The sequence below is a fragment of the Balaenoptera physalus genome, assembly GCF_965194825.1.
Source record: "Balaenoptera physalus genome assembly, chromosome: 16".
Classification (NCBI taxonomy): domain Eukaryota; kingdom Metazoa; phylum Chordata; class Mammalia; order Artiodactyla; family Balaenopteridae; genus Balaenoptera; species Balaenoptera physalus.
In genome coordinates this window covers 24867288-24889642 of record NC_138898.1, presented here as the reverse complement: position 1 = coordinate 24889642, position 22355 = coordinate 24867288, and the positions used below count along the sequence as shown (strand labels likewise).

Here is a 22355-nt window from a genome sequence, read left to right as displayed (position 1 = left end):
CTTTCTACATTTATTAGCATCACTCTTTTTTTTTAACATCTTTATTGGAGTATAATTGCTTTACAGCGTTGTGCTAGTTTCTGCTGTACAACAAAGTGAATCAGCTATATGCATACGTATATCCTCATATCCCCTCCCTCTTGCGTCTCCCTCCCACACTCCCTATCCCACCCCTCTAGGTGGTCACAAAGCACGGAGCTGATCTCCCTGTGCTATGCGGCTGCTGCCCACTAGCTATCTATTTTACATTTGGTAGTGTGTATATGTCAATGCTACTCTCTCACTTCCTCCCAGCTTACCCTTCCCCCTCCCTGTGTCCTCAAGTCCATTCTCTACATCTGTGTCTTTATTCCCGTCCTGCCCCTAGGTTCATCATTTTTTATTTTTTAGATTCCATATATATGTGTTAGCGTACGGTATTGGTTTTTCTCTGTTTGACTTACTTCACTCTGTATGACAGGCTCTAGGTCCATCCACCTCACTCAATTTCGTTTCTTTTTATGGCTGAGTAATATTCCATTGTATATATGTGCCACATCTTTATCCATTCATCTGTCAATGGACACTTTGGTTGCTTCCATGTCCTGGCTATTGTAAATAGTGCTGCAGGAAACATTGTGGTACATGACTCTTTTTGAATTATGGTTTTCTCAGGGTATATGCCCAGTTGTGGGATTGCTGAGTCATATGGTAGTTCTATTTTTAGTGTTTTAAGGAACCTCCATACTGTTCTCCACAGTGGCTGTATCAATTTACATTCCCACCAACAGTGCAAGAGGGTTCCCTTTTCTCCACACCCTCTCCAGCATTTATTGTTTGTAGATTTTTTGATGATGGCCATTCTGAGCAGTGTGAGGTGATACCTCATTGTAGTTTTGATTTGTGTTTCTCTAATGATTAATGATGTTGCACATCCTTTCATGTGTTTGTTGGCAAACTGTATATCTTCTTTGGAGAAATGTCTATTTAGGTCTTCTGCCCATTTTTGGATTGGGGTGTTTGTTTTTTTGATACTGAGCTGCCTGAGCTGCTTGTATATTTTGGAGATTAATCCTTTGTCAGTTGCTTCCTTTGCAAATATTTTCTCCCATTCTGAGGGTTGTCTTTTCGTCTTGTTTATGGTTTCCGTTGCTGGGCAAAAGCTTTTAAGTTTCATTAGGTCCTCTTTGTTTATTTATTTATTTTTATTTATTTATTTTAAAATTTTATTTATTTATTTATTTTTGGCTGTATTAGGTCTTTGTTGCTGGGCACCAGCTTTCTCTAGTTGTGCCGAGCCGGGGCTACTCTTCATGGTGGTGTGCGGGCTTCTCGTTGCAGTGGCTTTTCTTGTTGCGGAGCACAGGCTCTAGGTGCGCAGGCTTCAGTAGTTGTGGCACGCAGGCTCAGTGGCTGTGGCACACAGACCTAGTTGCTCTGCAGCATGTGGGATCTTTCTGGACCAAGGCTCGAACCCACATCCCCTGCATTGGCAGGCGGATTCTTAACCACTGCACCACCAGGGAAGCCCCCCTTTTTTTATTTTTGTTTTTATTTCCATTCCTCTAGGAGGTGGGTCAAAACGGATCTTGCTGTGATTTATGTTATAGAGTGTTCTGCCTATGTTTTCCTCTAAGAGTTTTATAGTGTCTGGCCTTACATTTAGGTTTTTAATCCATTTTGAGTTTATTTTTGTTTACGGTGTTAGGGAGTGTTCTAATTTCATTCTTTTACATGTAGCTGTCCAATTTTCCCAGCACCACTTATTGAAGAGGCTGTCTTTTCTCTATTGTATATTCTTGCCTCCTTTATCAAAGATAAGGTGACCATAGGTGTGTGGGTTTATCTCTGGGCTTTCTATCCTGTTCCAAGTATCATTCTTCTACAAGGAAGAGTTTTCCTTTCTCCTAAGAATGAATTACAGGTCCTACTAAGAACACAGGTGAAATGCTTAACTCTTTCCTCTTAATAACCAATAATTAGAGTAAAGAGCCAACATAATAGTCATCTCCGGGACTTCCCTAGTGGCGCAGTGGTTAAGACTCCGCTTTCCCAACGCAGGGCCCCGTGTTTGCTCCCTGGTCAGGGAACTAGATCCCACCTGCATGCCTCAACTAAGAGTTTGCATGCCGCAACTAAGACCTGCTGCAACCAAATAAATAAATTAAATAAATATTTAAAAAACAATAATAAATAAAAACTTAACTGCAATTACTGATTTTAAAAAAAGTCATTTCCAACGGTGGCAAATGAGTTCTATGTCTCTCTGCGTTATTTTATAAACTCATAGATTTTTATTTATTCAATGTTTTATAATTAATTACATTCATTTTTTGTTGTTAATACTCACATTGTCCAAAATTTAGTCAGTAAAAGCCTCTTCGAGCTGTTTTTTGTTTCCTATTGACACACTCTTATTAATCCTGAGTGTATTCATATTTTTTGGCATAACAAGATGTTCCAGACTCTGCTTATATTTTTCTTCTGTAAGCTCTAGAATCAGCCATTTCTCCAAAGAGCCCAGGCCAATTTTAAAGAATAAGATTTGGGCTCAAGTTATGCTCATCGCTACTGACTTATAATTACTTCCAGGCCCTCCCGTTCATTGGGTAAATCTAGGAATGAATATATATGTAATCATGAGGTTATATTTTTTTTCCAACTCATAAGTGTTTTTTCTGAACTTGTTTGACTTTATATTCAGATGTCTTTTCCCTTTTATGAAAACTTTTGATTCCTAATAGTAACATATTTACTTGTTTGCTTTATCCTACATGATACATGCAATAGTTCCAAAATTACCATACCAATATTAGTAGTAACAATATAAACAACAAGGTCCTACTGTATAGCACCAGGAACTATGTATATTCAACATCCTGCAATAAACCATAATGGAAAAGAATATGAAAAAGAATGTAACTGAATCACTTTTCTGTACAGCAGAAATTAACAACATTGTAAATCAACCATACTTCTGAAAAAAAAAAGAATGAAAAAGAGGGAAGACTTCAGATCCTATAGATTTGAGAAAAGAAAGAAACATAGTAACAATGGAAATACTAGGTGAAGTTTTGGTCCTCAGAATTTGTGGTCTCAGAGAGTTCAAGGACAGAAGGGAGGAGGTGGTAAAGGAAAATTGAGGGTTCAGACTTGGTGTGCAGGTATGACCCCGGGAGACCAAGGTCACTGGAAATGAGGAGACCAAGGAAGGCTCTCATGTTGAACCAATCATTCTAGAAGGATGACAGGAGTGGAAGTGAGAAGTAAGACAATCAGTCTTTCCACAGGGGAGGAAACAGAGGTCAGAGATGATGAGGAACATTCTCAAGGTCATATAGTGATCTTGGCATTGAGGCTGGGATCTGAAGCCAGCTCTACCTTACCTCAGAGCCTGGGTCAAACTATTATTCTACTGTTGAATCAGTGGGTTCAGCCTCTGGGGCTGGGTCTCTGAGTTGCTTCTGTCTCTTCTCCTGTACCAGGCCACCTCATGCCAACGACTGAATGGGTTACCCCAGTCACCTGCTCCCATCATCTCTGAATCCTGCATTCTGCCCTCTGTAGTGGACTTCTTCTCCTCACCTTTAGCTGGCTGTCTCCAGAATTTGTTCTACCCTGGTAGCTGAGTCTATAGCTCCAGATCCTGCTGTTCATGGCCTAGTCTGTCTCATGGCTACACCTTCTTCTTACATGGACTGTAGGAGAAATGATAGTGATAATGAAAATAACAACACCTGTTTCTATTACCTTTATCAAGCACCCACTCTATGCCAAGCTTGGCATATATCTTCTCTCATTTGGTCCTCACGACATCTCATTATTGTCCCCATTTTACAGATGAGAGCACTGGGACTCAGAGAGATTACATCACTTGTCCAGGACCACACAGCTGGGATGTTGCAGAGCTGGAGTCAATCCAGAATATTTCTGGCTCTCACAGTCCTTGCCCTTTGCAAATCATGAAAATTAAATAAGATAATGGACAAGACAGCCTTTGTACCAGTATAGCACAGTCTCATTAAAATAGCTTTTCAAAATAATTCCGTGTTTCCTGGCCTCCATCTGCCAATGCAAGCTGGCATCCCCTATCAAGTCTCCTCCAAGAATTGCTTGGAATCTCTGGGGGTGTCTTACCTGCATTCCAGAACTAGTCCTGCCAGCTGCCATGTGACCTTATCATTGCTAACCCTAAGTGAGTAGGCGCTTACAGTGTTCCTGGCATCTGGACTAGCCCTTTACACACATGATTTCACATACATGTCCACACACCCCTAAATAAATAAACATATGTATAAAAATAGAAATATAAAATATTGTTTCTATTTCACAAACGAGGCACAGAGAAGTGAGGGTAGTAGCTGCTGGTAGAACCCAGAGCTCAGGGTTCGCAGAGAAAGCTGTAGTGTCTGTTCCCTGCAACAGTGACCCTGGCATCTCTCCTGGCTGGAATCCTCAGGGTGATTTTGAGAGTTGTTCCTAACTGTACACAGCCACCAAGCCTGGTGCTCAGGCTCTCATGGAGACTCTACGAGCCACCCAACATCTTTTAATAAATTTCTTTTCTGCTCAAACTGAGGAGAGTTGGTTTTTGTTTTTTTTTATTGCAGTTAAGAATCCCAATTGATACACCCTACAACTCTATCAGGTATCTGTATCATTTGTATTATTTTAAAATTATTTTTGAGTTATTTAATTTTTTAAAGTAATGATATAGGCACTTGTAAATCCACCACCCCACAACAAAATGCAGAGCCTTGACAATAACCTGCATCTAACACTATACCCTCCTCCCCACCCAACTCTTTCCCTGACCAAGGTAACCGTCCTCTTGAATATTATGCTCATCATTCCCTCTTTTTTATTTTTAAAAATGCCTATTGAATTATAACATGTATATGTAGTAAAATCACAAATATTAAGTGTACAATTCAAACTTATATGTGTGTATGTACAGATTTTTGTGTAACCAGATAAACATATAGAACATTTCCCATGCCTCAGAAGGCTCCCTCATGAGGGAGGCTCCCCTCCCAGCTAATTCTTCCTGCTCTAGGGTAACCAGTATTCTTATCTCTATCACCTTATGTTTGTTTTGCCTGTTCTTAAACATTAAAAAAAGTACCCTTCTCATGATGGCTACTCTTCTGTCACTCATTGTTATGTTTGTGCAATTCATCTATGCTTTTGCCTGTGGTAATGGTTTGTTCTTTTTATTGCTATATGTATAAACATAGCATAATTAATTTTATTAATTCTCCTATTGATAACATTGGGGTTGTTCCCTTACTTCTCTTGGTATATTGCTTCATTTCATCTATATGTATTTCTAAAAGTATCATTTGCATGTTTACAACTGAGGGAACGGAAGCTCAGAGAAGTTAGGTGACTTGCCTGAGGTCACACAGCAAATAAGCAGCAAAATCAGGTTGACTCCACATCCTGAGCTCTACACCTCAACTGCAGAGGAGTGGGAGAAAGCTCTTCCTCTTTCCACTCTCTGGGACTGAGATGGCCCTGGGTGTCCAAAAGACCCAGGTGGCCCGACCATCCCTGGAAGCAGCAGGATTGTATGCAGCCTGCTGGCTGGGAACTCTGTGCTTGTGACATGAGCCCATTCTGACCCTCCTAGGCAGCAGTCACAAATACCAGACAGCTTTCATGACCACTGTGCTGCACAGTGTCTGGAAGGCTCAGGGATCAGGGCTCAGTCTCTGTCCCTCTCCAGCCTCAGGCCAGGCTGAGTGAGGTGTGGAGCCACCAGATAGGCAGGCCCAGGCTGGCAGCCCTGATGGTTGGCCCTGGGCTGGCTCCCAGCCACACTTGTCCACACCCTACCTTAGTAGTTTGTCCTTGTCTGTGTACACTCTGTGATGAGACTCATATTTTTCTTTAAATCAACCCACTTTTTAAAAAACTTAATGATTTTAGTTAAGTTCTTTAAAAATTTTTTTATTTAAAAAATTTTCAAATAGCTAATATAGGTATCTGACCCATTATTTAAAAAGTATGAAAATGTTTTCCTCTTACTTTGTCCTCCAGCCACTCAATTTCTTTAAGAGATATACAATCTTATTCTCTTCCTTTGTGTCATCCAGAGATGTGCTATGCATATACAAGCGAATGAATATGTAATCTATTCATTTTTTTTTTTTTTTTGAATAAATTTATTTATTTTATTTATTTATTTTTGGCTGCGTTGGGTCTTCGTTGCTGTGTGCGGGCTTTCTCTAGTTGCGGCGAGCGGGGGCTACTCTTCATTGCGGTGCGCAGGCTTCTCATTGCGGTGGCTTCTCTTGTTGTGGAGCACGGGCTCTAGGCGCATGAGCGTCAGTAGTTGTGGCACTTGGGCTCAGTAGTTGTGGCTCACAGGCTCTAGAGCGCAGGCTCAGTAGCTGTGGCGCATGAGCTTAGTTGCTCTGCGGCATGTGGGATCTTCCCGGACCAGGGCTCGAACCCGTGTCCCCTGCATTGGCAGGCGGATTCTTAACCACTGCGCCACCAGGGAAGCCCTCATTTTTATTTTTGACCAAATGCTTAGACCTTATTTCCTAAATAAATTGGAGATGGTTTCATATCAGTACACGTAGATCTGCCTTGCTCTTTTTTTTTTTTTTTTTTAAAAGCTGGCATAGTTTTCTAGTACCGTAATTTATCTTATCCCCTACTGATGGACTTTGTCCTTATTTCCAATCTTTTCCTATTACAAACAATGTTATGATGGATCACATGTTCATCTGCTATTTTGCTCATTGCCTATTTATCTAAAGGATAAATTCTTAGAAATGGAACTGCTGGAACAACTGACATATGTGTTTTATAAAACAACTTTATAAAAAGTATAATTGACATACCAAAAATCTACAATTCAATGATTTATAGTAAATTTATTGAGTTTTTCAATCATTATCATAAACAATTTTTAGAACATTTTCATCACTCTAATAAGACCCCTCATGGTCATTTACATGGGTTAATTCCCATTCCTACCTCCTGTTCCAGGCAACCACTCATCTACCTTCTGTTTCTATAAATTTGCCTTTTCTGGACCTTTCAAATACATGGAATTAAATATACAATATGTGACCTTTTGTGTCTGGATTCTTTCCTTTAGCTTAATGGTTTTCAGGTTCATTCATGACATAGCATGTATCAATAGCTCATTCCTTTTTATTACTGAATAGTATTCCATTGTATGGATATGGCACGTTTTTAAAATTCATTCATCAATTGATTGACATTTAATTTTCTTCCCCCCACTTTTTTGGCTATTATGAATAATGCTGCTGTCAACAGTCACATGCAAGTCATTGGCATTCATTTTTTTCATTTTTCTTGGGTAGATACATAGAAGTGGAATTGTTGGGTCATATATGTAGAAGTGGAATTGTTGGGCCATATGATAAATTTATGCTTAGCTTTTTAAGAAACCAACAGACTGTTTTCCAAAGTGGCTGTACCATTTTACACTTCTACAAGCAATTCTACAAGCAAAGTATGAGACTTCCTGTTTCTCCACATTCTTGCCAACTTTGTTATTGTCTTTTTTTTTTTTTTTTAAATAACCACTCTAGTGGGTATAAAATGGCATCTTATTTTGTTTTTCACTAATGGCTAATGATGTCGGGCATCTTTTCATGTGCTTATTCCTGTACTTTCTTTAGTGAAATGTGTTCATATCTATTGCCCCTTTTTATTTTTTAATTAAAAAAATTTTTTTAAATTAATTAATTAATTTATTTATTTTTGGCTGTGTTGGGTCTTTGTTGCTGCACGGGGGCTTTCTCTAGTGCGGTGAGCAGGGGCTACTCTTCATTGTGGTGCACAGGCTTCTGTTTGTGGTGGCTTCTCTTGTTATGGAGCACGGGCTCTAGGCGCACGGGATTCAGTAGTTGTGGCCCGCAGGCTCAGTAGTTGTGGTTCACCGGCTCTAGAGCGCAGGCTCAGCAGCTGTGGTGCACGGGCTTAGTTGCTCCATAGCATGTGGGATCTTCCCAGACCAGGGCTCAAGCCCATGTCCCCTGCATTGGCAGGCAGATTCTTAAGCAATGCGCCACCAGGGAAGTCCCTATTGCCCCCTTTTTAAATGGGGTTGTTTGTCTTCTTATTATCAAGTTTTAAGAGATTTTTGTATGGAGGGTGTTGGGGGAGGGATGGATTGGGAGTTGGGGATTAGCAGATGCAAACTATTATATAGAGAATGGATAAACAAGCTTCCACTGTATAGCACAGGGAACTATATTTAATACCCTGTGATAAACCATAATAGAAAATAATATGAAAAGGAATGCATATATATGTATAACTGAATCACTTTGCTGTATAGGAGAAATTAATGCAACATTGTAAATCAACTATACTTCAATAAAATAAAATTTTTAAAAATCACCATACCAAATTCTACCAAAATAGTTACATATGAAATAATATGATGTCTGGCATTTGCTTCAAAAGAAGCCATCGACAGTGGTAATAGATGAAAGCTATTGTTAATGAGTTGCTATTTGAAGCTGGGTGAAGCTGGAAATTCATTATACTATTTTCTTTTCTTTTATATATCTGAAATTTTTCATAATGAAAAGTTTTTGTTGTTGTTTTCTATTTCAGAAAAATTTTTGCAAGTTGTTTTATTTACAATGCCAACTTTTAAAAGTCACTAAACTAAAGTTAACTGGACAATAAACTAGGCAGAAATTGCTTTACAAAAAGAGGGAAAGCCCAAAATGCCACTTTCTATAGAGAAGCCACAGTTCAATTTTATTCACAGCAAAGAAAAAAGAACTTTTGATCATACTAGAAGAAACTGAGCCATAAGTTTGGAATCTGTACTGAAACTGCACATGCAATGAGGACAACATTCTGCTAATACAACTGATTTGCTGTTGCATTTGTGGACTGTTTTTCTAATATTAACAATTATAAACAAAGCAGTGCAACTAGTATTTGGAACAATCCTTAACAGTGTTACAGCATCAGACACAAAGTTTCACTTCTCCTCACACCACTGGTTCTCTTTGCGTACCTGGGCTTCCTCTTCTTCAGTAAAATCATTTTTGACATTGAATGTCTTTCGAATCTCCTCAGGAATTTTCCCCTTGATCATATTGGCAACAGTCTTGCAGGTAACATCAAGCAAATCTTTGATGTCTAAGTAGTTTGCTGCCAGTATAAGCTCAAAAAGTGTTCCTTGGTCAACTTTCAGGGATTCTTGATCCCAAACAGGAATATCATCTGTTCGGTTTTCTTTGCTCTCATCATCCTCGGGAGGAGGAGGATCATCCTTGGGGTGGGTGCACCACTGAATGACCTTTTTTTAATATTGCTGCATTAACATTTGGCAAGGGGACTGGGTCATCATCTCCTTCATCATCCATTCCCAAATCTTCCAACATGGTCTTAATAGTCACAGATTGTTTCGCTATTTCAACATCAACTTCAAATATCTCTCCATCACAGCTCTGCAACTTAATTGAAGGCATGGTGTTAGGATTCAAGGAGATGGCGGGCCAGAGGCTGATGAGAGCAGGGCGGCATCTGCAAAAAGAAAAACAGAAAAGTGGAGAACAAGGCCAACACCTGTTTTGGTTTTTTTTAAATTAATTAATTTATTTGTTTTTATTTTTGGCTGTGTTTGGTCTTCGTTGCTGTGCGCGGGCTTTCTCTAGTTTCAGCGAGCGGGGGCTGCTCTGCATTGCAGTGCGCGGGCTTCTCATTGTCATGGTTTCTCTTGTTGCAGAGCACAGGCTCTAGGCACGTGGGCTTCAGTAGTTGTGGCATGTGGGCCCAATAGTTGTGGCCGGGCTTCAGTAGTTCTGGCACATGGGCCCAATAGTTGTGGCTTGCGGGCTCAATAGTTGTGGCTCGCGGGTTCTAGAGCGCAGGCTCAGTAGTTGTGGTGCACGGGCTTATTTGCTCCGTCGCATGTATGTGGGATTTTCCGGGACCAGGGTCAAACCTGTGTCGGCTGCATTGGCAGATGGATTCTTAACCACTGCGCCACCAGGGAGGCCCTGGTTTTTGGTTTTTTTTATGGCCACTTTTGGTACCACCTAAAATCATTTTGTGTGCATCATCAGTGCACAACCCCTTGGAAGATACTGGCTTAAAGGATAAGAGTGAGGGCTCTAGAGTCAGGCTGACCAAATTTGAATCCCGCTCCACCAGTTACTAGTTGATCTCAGGCAAGTCCTCAAACCTCTCTGGCACACAGCTGCCTCGTGTGAAAAATCAAGCACTAATTTTAATTGAACACTTACTATGGTCCTGTGCTGTGTTCACGCTCTCTCATTTTATCCTCGCCACAACCCTAAGAGTTTAGTCCTGTTTCACAGTTGAGGAAGCAGCCTGAACACACGTGACTGAAGCATTTGACCTTTCAGGACCTGCCCCTCCTCCCTCCAAGTTTAGAAGGTCCTCCAGGACCGAAAACAAAGTCACATGTTCCTATATCTCTAATTGCAGCCTTTACCGCCTCTGAAGTTTACATGAGTCAAGGCTGAGTTCTGAGATTCCCTGGAGTGTTTCTGGTCTGATGACACCTTTCCATCTTGCATAATGTGACTTAGATGCTTGTCACCTTTTTTTTTTTTTGGCTGTGTTGGGTCTTCGTTTCTGTGCGAGGGCTTTCTCTAGTTGCGGCAAGCGGGGGCCACTCTTCATCGCGGTGGGCGGGCCTCTCACTATCGCGGCCTCTCTTGTTGGGAGCACAGGCTCCAGACGCGCAGGCTCAGTAGTTCTGGCTCACTGGCCTAGTTGCTCCGCGGCATGTGGGATCTTCCCAGACTAGGGATCGAACCCGTGTCCCCTGCGTTGGCAGGCAGATTCTCAACCACTGCGCCACCAGGGAAGCCCAGATGCTTGCCTCTTGATTCCATTTTTGCTTGAGGACTTTGCAGGCATGACTTTTTCTTTTAAATTTTTTTTAAAGACAGGTATATTTCAGTTTAGGATAGACATTTCCAGTGAGAACTGTGGGCAAGAAATGATTCTGATCTGCAATCTGTAGCTATGGGCCAACGGGGCTTTCCTAGGAGAGGGACAAATTCATGCTTGAGAGCAAGAAAAGAGGTAACTGAGGATAATGAGCAGGACTAGGAGAAGCTCTGGCATGCGGTTTATTATCTCAGGGAGTTCTTCTGTCCTGCAAATGCTCCTCTGAATCTAAGTCCTCCCAGAAACTGCAGGAGGTGTTGAGTGCTCTTTATGGTTATTTATTACTTGGAGGCATTTAATTTTACTACCCCAATGGAGAAAGTGCATAAAGCCCTGGAAGTAGGGTTGCCAAATAAAATACATGATGCCCAATTCAATCTGAATTTTAGATAAACAATAAAAAAAATTAGTGTAAGAATGTTACATGCAGCATTTGTCACATATTTATACTAAAAAAATTATTAATTTTTTACTTGCAATTCAAATTTAACTGAGCATCCTACATTTTTATTTTCTAAATCTGGCAACCCTACCTGGGAGGGAGGGACTGACGTGACTAGGGACAGAACTTGTGTATCTCATTTTGCAGATGACAAAACAGTCTTTTTTTAAAAATAAATTTATTTATTTATTTAATTTTTGCCTGCATTGGGTCTTCACTGCTGCACGTGAGCTTTCTCTAGTTGCGGCGAGCAGGCGCTTCCTTGCAGTGCGCGGGCTTCTCATTGCGGTGGCTTCTCTTGTTGCAGAGCACGAGCTCTAGGTGCTCGGGCTTCAGTAGTTGGGCCACGTGGGCTCAGTAGTTGTGGCTCAGAGGCTCTAGAGCACAGGTTCAGTAGTTGTGGCACATGGGCTTAGCTGCTCCGTGGCATGTGGGATCTTCCCAGATCAGGGCTCGAACCCATGTCCTCTGCATTGGCAGGTGGATTCTTAACCACTGTGCCACCTGGGAAGTCCCTTTTTTTAAAAAAAAAATTTATTTATTTATTTAGGCTGCGCCGGTCTTAGTTGCGGCATGCAGGATCTTTTAGTTGTGGCATGTGGACTCTTAGTTGCATGCCACTACTGAGAGTCCGCATGTCTAGTTCCCCGACCAGGGATCAAACCCAGGCCCCCTGCATTGGGAGCGTGGACTCTTACCCACTGGACAACCAGGGAAGTCCCAACAAAACAGTCTTAAAGAGGGAAAATGATGAGCCACAACCTCAGGTCTTCAGTGGTTTCTTTGGATCCAGATCTGAGGCTCCCAGAAGCCCCATCCAGTGTCTTCTCTCCCTCAACACACAGTTCTGACACTTTTCAAGTGTTTCCCTGCCTCTGGCATTGAATGCAGAATGGCTCCAGGGAAGTGGGGGACAGCAGCGTGACTAGCAGCGTGACTAAGTGTTCTGCAGGGAAAGCCAGTAAGTGACAGGTGGCATGTGGGCTGCTGGGGTTTCTCTCCCCACTCCTTCCAGCTCTGCATCCCTGCTTCCTTCTCTCTCCAAAGGCCTGGGAAACTCCTTCCCTTGCTGGTGGGGGCCTCTCCCAGCCTTCCTGCCCCTGCTGTAGCAGGGCTGGGTCCTGTCCCAGGTTGACCTGGCTGTCCAAGGCAGAAGGAGGGTGTAGGTGGCTCAAGGCTTTATTAGCCACCAGTCCTACATTCTGACCAGGCCAAGACTAGACTGGCTTTTGGATCAGGGAACTTGGGAGCCAGAGCCACATAGCATGGGAGATGAGGAAATGCCCAGGCTGGGATTCTCTGCCCTCACCAACCCAGCTTCTCCTTGGAGAACCACCAACTACCTACTTACCCTGGATGTCCTAGAATCTTCACAACATCCTAGGAGGTAGTAGCTATTATTCCTATTTAGAGATTTGGCCACTGAGGTTCAGGGGATTTCCCTAAAACCCCTGAAGTAAGATGTTGATAGTCAGAACTAGCTCCTTGATCTATGTGCCTCTGAAGAAGCCTGACATTAATTCTGGTAGGTTCTACCTCCCAGATCACAGCTAATCTACCCTGTTGGTATGAGCAAGAAGGTTAGGATACCATAGTCCACCCAGCATAGTGGTTCTCAAAATGTGATCCCTAGGCATCAACATCACCTGGGAATTGTTAGAAATGCAAATTCTTGGGCCTGATTCCAGAACTTCCTGACTTAAGAAATTCTGGGTGTGTTACTTGGCAATGTGGGTTTTAATAAGCCCTCCAGCTGATTCTGATGCACTCTAAAGTTTGAGAAGCTGGCATGTAGTAGAAAGAGATGCATTTTTGGAATAAAACGAATAAACATTTAAAACATACATTTGTTTTATATATACTTTTCTTGACATATAATATACAGAAAAATACACATGTAAATATGCAGCTTGATGAATTTTCACAAAGTGAACATGCCTGTGTACCAGCAGCCAGATCAAGACACAGAACATTTTTACCAGCCCCAAGAACCCCCTTTTTTGTCTCCTTCCTGGTGTTACCTTCCCTCAAAGGTAATCACTATCCTGACTTCAAACACCATACATTAGTTTTGCCTAACATTAGATAGTTTAAAAATTGTATATGAAGACAGAATCTGGAGCGGACTTCGGTTGGATCCCTGGTTCCTGGCTGAGTGATCTTAGACCATTCATCTAATTTCCTTGAGTCTCACTTCCCTCTCTGTATAATGGGCATAAAAATACCTCATACCTTAAAGGCACAGTGTTCCCCAATCTTGCCTAGTGATAAGAATCACCTGGGGCACTAGTTAAAAAATCCACATTCCCCCATTCTTAATAGGACAAAAATTGGTTGGGGGTGCAGAGATTTTTTTTTTTTAATTCTTTTTTTCTAAATTTATTCTTTTGTTTTTGTCATGCGGCGCTGCGCAGCTTGCAGGATCTTAGTTCCCCAACCAGGGACTGTACCCGCGCCCTCCACAGTGAAAGCGTGGAGCCTAACCACTGGACCTCCAGGGAATCCCCTTTGCCCCCCAATTTTTTTGTAAAAGCACAGATATATGGCACATAAATTGATAAACAGTATGTTTGTGATATTAAAATTTCATGAGGGAATTTAGGAAAAAATGTCTAGGACTTCCCTGGCGGTCCAGTGGTTAAACCTCCGTGCTTCCACTGCAGGGGGCACGGGCCTGGACCGGGAACTAAGATCTCGCATGCTGCGTGGGGTGGCCAGAAAGAAAAAAAAAAAGTGTAAAAATGTTCCTTACAGAGATGATAATTTCAAAAAAAGGTGAGAAACACTGCCTACTACAGTGATTCTCCAAGTGTGGTCTGTGGTTAAAAACGCAAAATCTGAGGCCTGACCTCAGAGTTACCAAATTGGAAATCCTGGGGGTGAGGCCCAGCAAACTATGGTTTAAGTACTCCACGTGATTCTGATGGGCACTAGAGTTTGAGAACCATTGTGCTAGACAATGTGAATGGGGTGGGGTTATAGGAATCTGTATGTTTAACAAGCTCTCCTAAGGTACACTGCAGGAAACATTGACATGGAGGATTTGAAAGTATTTGAAAAGTATAAGTGACTTTCCAGATGGTAAAATACTATTTTCATTAAGAGGAACACGCTAAACAATAATAGCAAAGGTCACTAATTACTAAGCACTTAGTTGTGCCTCTGAGTCCACTTGCACAGCCTATTCTCACAACCCGTGAAGGAAGTTAAGAGGTTGGACTCTGAAACCACAGTGCCTGGGTTCTTATCCAGCTTGTGACTTGGTTTGTGCATCTGTAAAGTGAGGAAAATGAAGGTACTTCCCTCATAGATTTGTTGTGAGGATTAAAGAATCTTAATGATCAGGGGACTTCCCTGGTGGTCCAGTGGGTAAGACTCCGTGCTCCCAATGCATGGGGCCCGGGTTCCATTCCTGGTCGGGGAACTAGATCCCGCCTGCATACCGCAACTAAGACCCCACGCAGCCTAAATAAATAAATGTTAAAAACCAAAAAAGAATCTTAATGATCAGCTCTTAGAACACCTGCCATGTTGGCACCACTTACGTATAAGCTGTTTTCATCATCCCTAAGCGCACCCTGTTAAAAGGTGGAGTTGAATCCAATCAATGCAACTCCTGAGTGTACTTTCTTAAGGACTAAGCTACAGTTCAGTGGTTCTCAAAGTGTGATCTCCTACCAGTAGCACACCAGAGAGCTTGTCCGAAATGTAGATTATTAAAATTATTAGGTCCTATCCCAGATCTGATGAATTAGAAACCCTGGGGGTGGGGCTCAGTAGTCTTAAGTTTTAACAAGCCCTTCAGGTGATTCTGATGCACACTAGAGTTTTGGATCCGCAGCTACAGCTTTTAGAGGTTCTGGTGTGTGATTAGGAGAGTTTTCAAAAAAGCCTAGAGGTACTGGGAGCAATCCAGGCGTCCCTCCCACCTGACTGAGCGCAAACCCCGATTTAGCTGCGCTCATCAGCCTGTACGAGCTCTTCCTGCCGGCAGCGGGCTAGTGCGCAAGGCCTTCTGGGGCTTGTAGGCCGGATTGCTCTCGAGCTGGAGGCGCCTGCGTGTTGGCCGCCAACTCGCTCTAGTAGCTGTGGTTCGGGCTCGGGACCGGCTGCCATCTTAGTCGAGGGACTGAAGAGTCGCCGCCGCCCCGAGTCCCGGTAAAAATCCGCGGGCGGACTGGAGGTAGTTCTGGGGAGAGGGAGGGTCCTGGATAAGCGTGTCCGAGGAGAACGGGGGATGGAGAAGTGCGTCGCGTCAGCCGGGACCCCAGAGCTGCGGCTGCTTCCTCTTCCCCAGAGCCGGTGCCCGTGGGGGGCGCGGGGAGTTCGGGCTAGTGGCAGGGGCCCGGCGGGGGTCGGGGTGGGTCAGCTGGACGCACCCAGCGGCCACTCTTGGGCTTAGGCGTCCGGAGCCCCTCGCCTCGCGGGCGCCAACTTATGAGAGGACTGGGCCGCAGTGGGCGCCCGCAGGGTCTGGCCCCGAGCCCCTCAGCCCCGCCCGGGGGCCACTCTGCCGCGGCCCGGCCTACGCGCGGGGTCGGGCGGCAGCGGCCGGCGCGGGCGACGTGGCCCTGCGAGGGGCGGTGGCCGGGCCCACCTGCCACCCGCTGCCCTTCCCGAGACTTTTTGGAGCCCCCACTCGCGAGAGGGGCCCAGTACAGTGGCTGCCTCTCTTCTCTCTTCCACTCCCCTCCTCCCTCCATTGTCCCCCAGCATGGTGGTCCCGGCCCCGGCGTCCTCCTCCGCGCCCGCTGTCGCCGTGGAGTTTTGCAGACGTGGAGCTGTCACTGTCCTTCCTCCTGAGAGTACCCTTTTCTTTAGTGGAGAGAAGAAAAAAGTAGCCGTGATGAGGACATGACTTAGGGGTGACTAAGTGGGGAACTTAAGTTTTCAGACTTAGCTCCGGGCCGCGACTCAAAGAGAGATAAACACACGGTCTGTGTGCCCCAGGTAGACGTTCGGCCCCAAGTTAGCGATGTAACCAGGTGAATTTGCAAACTACCCGAAATCCACGGTTCCCAATAACAACTCAGCTTGTTGTCTTGGTTATATTCATATCTTAATCTTGTTAGATTTTCTGCCATTATTCTATAGCTTCATTATACTTTTTTGGGAGTGAGTGGTGGGGAAGGAAGAGTGGGATTTTTCTTTGAAAATTAACGAGGCACTTGAGCCAGACACCTATCATTGTACTTAGTTGGGGTGTCGCATGTATTCCTAACATAATTAGGTCTTAAGGAAGTACTAAAGGCAGTGTATTTCCACCCTCAAAATGGGCTAAGGATTTGTTTTTCAGCCGAAGTAAAGTTCTCACGGCAGCTCTGGTGAGAGGCTTCACTGTGTATTCATAGGTTTACTCAAGGTACGATTACTTCATTTTTAAGATTTAGAAATGAAGGTGGAAATTCACCTGCTTTTTTGAACAGTGAATGTAAATTTTTTTGGGTGTGAGTTCAAAAGGAATTCCTTCATCTTCAGCATATGAGTCAAGTCAGCAAGGGTATGATATGAAATAAACAAGTGCAGAATACTTCTTCAGTGTATTCTAGAATAAATCATTTCTACATTAGTTAAAGAATTATCTTTACACTTATTGGAAGAGACAAACCAGTAGCTCCCAAATTTGACCATTAGAATAATTAGGGGAGCTTTTGAAAAGTAGAAATTTCAGGGCCTCATTCCCTGAGATTGATTTAATACATTTGGGTTAAAACTTGCCTCAGGCAATTCTGATGGTCTTGGGAACCATTGAGACAAACAATACTTTGGATAAACCAAAAAGCTTTGAGACAATAGAGGAGGTAACCAGTTGGGTCCCGGTTGACCTGAGAAGGAGGAAGGATCTGCTCCTGGACCTAAGTTGGGTGTTAGGTGATGAGTAGGATGGGGATTGTGATGGGGAAAGGGAAGGAGGGCAGACAGAGGAAACACCTTAATACTGTGCGTAAATGGAGAGGATTGTGGAAGAAAAAGAGAGCAGGGAGTGGGATGGGGAAGGAGAGCACTGTGGATGTGAGGCCAGAAAGGTAAAAGGCTACTATATGAAAAGTTTTAAGTATAATGGGAAAAAACTTGTTTTATGTTGTTAGCAATAGATACACATTTTTGAACAGGGAAGTGATATGAGTAGATGTTTGCTTTAGAAAGATTGCTCTGGTGACAAGAGTGAAAAAGGATGGAAGAGTGGCTGTTGCAGAGGTCTAGGTGAGAAGTGAAAGGCTTGACCTTGTAGAGAGGCTGTGGGGATGATCAAGGGATGGGATTTAGTTCTTTACTAGTGCAGTATTGTTGCCCTGTTTTTGTATGAGGATTTCTTTAGGGCCAGTCTGGGTAAAAGGTTCCTTTTCTGTCAAAAGAACCCATTAACAAATCAGAATAATATTGATAGGTTATGTATGTTAATGGTATCAGAATGTATTGTTCATTAGCTTTCTTGATCAGGTGCAATTTGTAGAATTTGGAGATTAGACTGAAATTTATGACTATCAATACTATTGATTTAAGCTTGTGGGAAGTGTTTTTCTCCCACCCTCAGAAACTTGGTTGTAGAATTTTAGAGTTGGAAGAGATTGTAGAGATTATCTACAGTCTGCAGTGGCAGATATATTTTGTTTTATGGGCCAACTTTCATTTGAAGTAGCTGCCAAAGCCCTGTGTTGAGAAGGATTTTGATCATATGCATTCTCTGGGAAAGTGAGTTATGATTGATTAGTGATTCCTCCTGTGGACACTAGTTATCTAATGGGTAGTATATGTGCCAGGTATATGCTATTCTTAGACTAGTCCAACCTGTTAGTTTTCTGTTTGCTTAAAAAAAAAACTGGGACTTCCTGGTGGCACAGTGGTTAAGAATCTGCCTGCCAATGCAGGGCACACGGGTCCAAGCCCTGGTCCGGGAAGATCCCACATGCCGAGGAGCAACTAAGTCCGTGTGCCACAACTACTGAGCCTGCACTCTAGAGCCCACAAGCCACAACTACTGAGCCTGCGTGCCACAACTACTGAAGCCTGCACGCCTAGAGCTCATGCTCTGCAACAAGAGAAACCACCATAAAGAGAAGGCCGCGCACCACAACAAAGAGGAGCCCCCGCTCGCTGCAAGTAGAGAAAGCCTGCACGCAGCAACGAAGACCCAATGCAGCCAAAAGTAAATAAATTTAAAAAAGAAAAAAAAAAAAACTAGTTAAGAATCAGAGCTAGAAGTAGAACCAAGTTTTGTAACTCTTAGCCTCTTCTCCAGTGTATCAAGATGAATGTGTGCTACTAAAGAGCTTTTGGTATTAGACCTAAAGAAAAAAAGTATTTCTAGCCTGAGCCTCTTGACTGTTTAGTTAAGAGTTTAACAAGGAATTTTGGCCTAGAAGTCAGTTTTGTTGTATTCATTCTGGCTTAAGAAATTTGTGTTGGGACTTCCCTGGTGGTGCAGTGGTTAAGAATCCACCTGCTAATGCAGGGGACACGGGTTCGATCCCTGGTCCAGGAAGATCCCACATCCCGCAGAGCAACTAAGCCCGTGCGCCACAACTACTGAGCCTGCGCTCTAGAGCCCACGAGCCACAACTACTGAGCCCGCGTGCCACAACTACTGAAGCCCACGTGCCTAGAGCCCATGCTCTGCAACAAGAGAAGCCACCATAATGAGAAGCCCGTGCACTGCAATGAAGAGTAGCCCCCACTCGCCGCAACTAGAGAAAGGCAGTGCACAGCAACAAAGACCCAACGCAGCCAAAAATAAATTAAAAAATTAATTTAAAAAAAAGAAATTTGTGTTAGTACTCATAGGAAATAGTGTTGTCGTCGTGTCCTCCCCCCCCACCCAGCCCCACTTCCTTTCTTGTTCCTCACCCTTCTCTGTTTTGGGTTTTGGGGATTGGTTTCCTTTATATGAATTAAGGCAAAAGTATATAAAGATTTTTTTCCCCCCTTCCTGTATTTATAGCACCTAGCCAAATTCTGGGCTCATAATAAGCACTCAGTAAAGGCATGTTGATTTTTATGGCTGTAAATGATACTGGCTTTGAGTCAATATAAATTAGCAAGGGCGCGGGTTGCAGAATTGAATTGCAGCATTCTCTGGTTGAGAGGTCAGCCCTCAGCTAAAAATGTTGGGTTGGAAACTAGCCTCACAACTAGAAGTAGTTAACCAGAAGCTGTTCCTTGCCTCTGTCCTCTTTCAGTCTAGCAGTGTACTGTCCTTGGAGAGCTACTGCCAACTCAGCTCTTTACTTCTTTTCAGAACTGGCTATACTCTGATCCTTGGAGTACTTTTTCTTTTCTTATCCCTAGGAGCTTCCAAGTTGCAGGGATAGTCCTTACTGTGACCCCAATAGGTAGAGTATGTGTTTATATGGCCATTCTCGTTTTGCCATGTAGCTGTACGCAGGTGGGGGTCACCCCTTACGGAGTGTGAGTCATATTCTCCCCGACTCACCTTCTTATCCTGCCTGCTCCATCAAAAATTATCTGTCCCATGAAACTTTTTAAAGGACATTGTGCTGTCAGATTCCTAAGGTCATTGCTGATCTGATGTGTTTAACCATAGGAATAATGTGTTAATGGACCCTCCTTCCTCTCTCAGGTAACATGCATTTAACAGTGGCCTTCTGGAGACAGCGCCTTAACCCAAAGAAGTGACTCCAAACAGTGAAAACTTCAGGTATGGTGGCACGCCTGTGAGAGAGATTGGGGGGCAAGAATGGTGCTGAGGGTGAGCCCTGGTCATATTAACAGCTGTGAGGAGGTATGGGGAGACACCAGTGTTCATGCTGGCTAAATCAGTTGGTTGAAGAAATAGACAGTTTCTACTTGGACCTGAAACCCAAAGCTGCCTTTAGAAGGATTAGGCATATTGTACAATGTGAGCCACATTGTACTCTTAATTTGAGTCCTGAGGACTGACTTTTCTGTTTTTCTAGCTTCCCTAGACATACATAAACTTTTCCCACTTGTGCTATTTTATAAACATTTATCTCTGTATACTTGTTCAGACATGTGCATGTATATGGTTAAAAAGTGTAGGAATTAAAAAGAAGACAATACGGTTCAGTGGAAAAAGAATAGAGGGCTTGGAAAGAAAAGGTCTGGGTTTTGATTTGATTTTGCCACTGACAAACTGATTGTTGGCAAATTACTTAATATTGACAGGACTCAGTTTATATATCTGTAAAATAGATGTGTTGATTCCTACCTGCCTCCCTGGCATTGTTGTGAGGATCAAATATTGGGTTGGCCAAAAAGTTCTTTCGTTCGTTTTTCTGTAAGATGTTACGGAAAAACCCAAACGAACTTTTTGGCCAACCCAATAAAATAATACATATTAAATCTTTAGAAAAAAAATGAATTCACAACTTATGGCATTATGTAGATCTACCAGGTGGGAGGAGTTGGCAATAATATTGAAAAGGAAAGCAGGACAGGACAGATGCACTTTAAAAGATCAGGAGAGGAAAAATAATAAAAGAACAGGAGAGAGAAAAGGAAGACTACTGGTTAAGAATAAAAGTAGAGCATAGGAAATGTCAAGCAGTAAGAGAATAGGGAGTGAATGAAGTAGAGCATGTGAATTGGTTGGTGAGAAAGCTGAATAGGAGGAGAGGATCCCTTTCATTTGCTTAACCCTAACCTTGCAACTGTTGTCATTACCACCTTTCTTCATATGCGTCTCATCCATAGTGGGCTTCTTGTCTCCACTGTAAACGTCATAATAATAAAATGTTTATTATTCATTCAACTGTGTGACCCTTTGTGTTTAGCGTATATTTTTGTTAACAAATTGCCTTATAAATGCCAAGAGACCAAGGCTGTGACTTGCTCATTATGGTATCCCAGGTCACTGCTATAATAAAATATGTGCTTAATCTGTTTTTTTTTTTTTAATAGTTATGGAGAGAAAAGAAGGAGATAGGGTGCTTTGTGAGAGATATTAGGGAAGGGAAGTGGTAAGAGGAAAAGTAGATAAATAAGAGATAGTAAGAAGAATTCTCAGAGGATAATGAAAGGGAAGACATGAAAATGAAAAAAATATGTAGAACAGAAGGGAAAAAGATGGTGTTATCTGCAGTTAATGGAACAAGGCAAATTTCATATCTTTAATGGTGATGTAATACCTCACAAAAAGTTATGTACTGGGAAAGATCATTTTCCATACCAAATATCTTTAAAATATTTCTAAAAGTATCCACTTCATCCTGAGCTCACAGAGTAGTTCTTTGTGGGAAGAAAACTGGGCCAATATTCAGGAGACATGGGTTCTGGCCTTGGTATTGCTTGTTACTTAAATTCTGTGATCTTGAGCAATTCGCTTAAATCTCTCTGGACTGCATTGCTTGTCTATTGAAAGTATGAACACAATGCTCTCTCCTAGCTCTTTGATTATTCTCTGTGCTTCATATGCCGGCTCACTAATTTTTCAGGGCTTTGTTGATATCATAATATAGGACTGGTCTCAGGAAAATCTTATAATAGGACTTCATAAAATCCAGTGCTTTATAAATGAGAAGCCATTTTATTTAAGTTCTACTTTATTTATTTATTTATTTGTTTATTTTATTTTATTTTTTTTTGGCTGTGCCGCATGGCTTGCAAGATGTTAGTTCCCCAACCAGGGATCGAACCATGCCCCCTGCAGTGGGAGTGTGGAGTTCTAACCACTGGACTGCCAGGGAATTCCCTTAAGTTCTACTTTAAACATTGGTAGAGAGACTTACAGGAAATCTAAGTATAGGAATGTTAAGTTTATAACACTCAATAAGCATTTATTGAGCCCCTGTTATGCTAGGTCCCAAGGGGTACTCTGCCTCACGGATTTTGTGTTTTTGTCAAGAAAACAAACTTGTTCACCAGTAATTATTGTAAAAAGCAAGGTGATAAATGCTATAATAAGGATTTTGTTGCACTGCAATTTAAGATACTTGGATATCTTGGTTCCTTTAATATAATTGAATATATGCTAACTGCTGCTTTGTGCTAGACATTGCAGGGACTCATGGAAAAAGCAGTCCCT

The 22355-nt window shown here is 42.6% G+C and overlaps 1 protein-coding gene and 1 pseudogene across 3 annotated transcripts in view; one reads left to right on the top strand and one right to left on the bottom strand.

The window, feature by feature from the left end:
* Positions 1-8709: 8709 nt before the first annotated feature.
* Positions 8710-9549, bottom strand: LOC309646126 (S-phase kinase-associated protein 1 pseudogene; annotated as a pseudogene). The gene has a single exon. The product of its transcript is annotated as an S-phase kinase-associated protein 1 pseudogene (transcript).
* A 5823-nt stretch (positions 9550-15372) lies between these two features.
* Positions 15373-22355, top strand: part of ITCH (itchy E3 ubiquitin protein ligase) — a 123361-nt gene continuing 116378 nt past the window's right edge. For both annotated transcript variants that reach the window (XM_082432131.1, XM_082432130.1), the window contains exons 1-2: positions 15373-15511; positions 19932-20009. The gene's annotated coding sequence lies outside the window, so the exon portion shown is untranslated. The remainder of the gene's footprint in view (positions 15512-19931; positions 20010-22355) is intronic.